The sequence below is a fragment of the Penaeus vannamei genome, chromosome 42 (genome assembly GCF_042767895.1).
Source record: "Penaeus vannamei isolate JL-2024 chromosome 42, ASM4276789v1, whole genome shotgun sequence".
NCBI lineage: Eukaryota > Metazoa > Arthropoda > Malacostraca > Decapoda > Penaeidae > Penaeus > Penaeus vannamei.
In genome coordinates, this window is record NC_091590.1 from 941,810 (window position 1) to 944,309 (window position 2,500).

General features: G+C 35.0%; 1 protein-coding gene across 2 annotated transcripts in view; it reads right to left on the reverse strand.

Moving 5' to 3' along the window:
- LOC113810775 (uncharacterized) overlaps positions 1-2,500 on the reverse strand; it is a 10,117-nt gene that overhangs the window by 4,592 nt on the left and 3,025 nt on the right. The window lies entirely within an intron of this gene.

Genomic DNA, 2,500 nt, shown 5'->3' on the forward strand with positions numbered 1-2,500 from the left:
GATAACACGTCTTCATCTTCAGTGCGACAAAGAATGAAACAAGAAAAAAACAGAAGAGGCAGACAAGGCACAAAATAAAAACAGAAATATATAAAAATATCACAAAAAGCGAAACAGACAAACAAATCAAGGAAGAAATTTGGAAAATATATAGATGAGCAAAACACATTCATTGTCTGAAATTCTTACGTCAAGATCTGGCCAACCAGCGCTGAAGACCTACCGACGTGTTGAGAACCTTTTTTTAAATCAAGAAACTGAAACTGGAGTTGAAATTTTTTAACTATTGTGAATCATATGGCATTTTCATTAATTGTCTGAAACGCAAGCTCTATGATAGATCATTCCTTTCCAGTAACACTTACAAGTCATGGCTATACAAACTTCTTGATCGTGAGATCAGGAGACAGAACAGGAAGCTTTCATGGCTTGCGAACACTCATGACAGTCTTATTTAAGATATAGCATCAAAAGCTTATTCTTTTGATGTGAAATGGCTATCTACGTTAATAAATCGGAGCATGGAAAGAAGTTTATCGGCTGTCGATACCATCCATTACTGTAAACAAAAACAAAAAAACTAGACATAGATCTTCACAGGAAAGTGGACACAAATAAAGCATTTTTTTTACTTTTCAAATAGAATTCTGAGAGATAAAGAAGAGGAAGTTCTATCATTAGGCCTGGATTTCTGACTACGACCTAAGAAAGTGAATTTTGTTATTTTTTTTATTCTTTTTGAAAGGATTTGTCATTCACTGAAAAGCTGTAATATCCAAGACACTTACCATTCGATCTGTAGGAAAATATATGTTTTTAGTTTCTTTCTACAACAAAACAGGGAAACTTCTTACTCCTCTGATTTTACTGAACAAGGTACTAACAGTTCAGAATTTAAAGTCAGACAAACACTGTAAAAACAAAACCCGACAAAGGAAGGGTCATAGTCTTATAAGACGGAACTGATTACTTCGACAAAATTTCCTCTTTTCTTTCTGACTCGTCAAAATTCAAATTGTTAAATGTTAACCTAGCCACTCACCTCTTAAAACTAGGGGACAAACTAAATAGAATCACACGACCCTTAAAAACTATCCTCGAGGAAGCCACGTATCATTCTATCCTTGCATCTGGCTCTCATCCTGGTTTTATGTGTGGTCTCCCCAAAGTGCACAAACCTACCTCTCAGACCAATTATTTCATCCATTGGCACTTTCAGTTACAACCTGGATAAATTCCTTGTGCAAATCATTCAGCCTTTAACATATTCAGCCTCTAACATAACAACAATGGCTAGTTTTGATGTCGAGTCTCTTACGGAAACTACACATATCATCACTAATGATATAACAGCTAAATCCCTTTCACAGTTTGGTTTAGAAAAGAAACAGTTAAATTCTCTTTTAAACTTAGTCACAAAAGATTCAGTATTCACTTTTGAATACTGGGTTCCCCCATTGGCCCTAGCTATGCTAATGTTTTTCTGTGTTATCATGAAAAGAACTGGCTACATAACTGCCTTAGTGAATTTAAACTTTTGTTCTACAAAAGATACATTGACGATACTTTTCTCTTGTTCAAACATCCATCACATGTATAATTGTTTCTATCCTTCCGTAATGACCAGCATCATAACATTAAGTTTACCTGCTAAATTGAAAAAGAAAACCAGCTTTCCTTTATTGACGCGCTTATCACCAAAGAAAACGGTCGCCTGTTCACAACTGTTTACAGAAAACCTCTTATTACAGGTTTAGGAATGCATTATTTGAGCTACGCACTTCAGAAGTACAAGATTAATAGCATATCTACTTTAATCAACAAAGCCTATAACATTTGCACCTCTTGGTGTCTTTTTTTGATTTGGAAATTATGTTTTTATCAAATTACTTTGAAACAAATGGATACCCAAGCATTATGTTTCAGAAAACCCTAAGTTTTTTTTTTAAATAATAAGATGTGCCAGCCTATTACCTCTGTTCCTATACGAACTAAATACATTAAATTGCCGTATCTCAGATGACTCAGTTATAACGTTCGAAAACAATCATGTGAGTTGCTCAAATATTCATTCCCCAAGTTTAAATTTGATATATTACAGTATCAAAACTTATCTAAAGTTGTCTTTTTCCTCGGATTTATGTTCATACGTTGTATATATGTTTAATTTTCCTTGCTGCAATACTAGATATGTTGGATCAACCACACGCTGGTTCAAGCACAGATTTTTTAAACATATGGGTCTACCTCTCACCAACCCAGCATTCTCTGCCATTCGCCAACATTCGCACACAGAGGACCATCCCTACACTCACAATGATTTCAAAATTCTGTCTACATCTCCTAACAGTCTAGACCTCCCTCTTGTGCAAATCCTCAAGATGAAACCAGAGCTAAACAACAATCACACAACCACACAGCTATTTACGGTGTAATTATGTGACCGTAACCTCCTGTTTTGCTACTCATGGTGTGTTTTGTCTTTGTTTATATTTTCCTC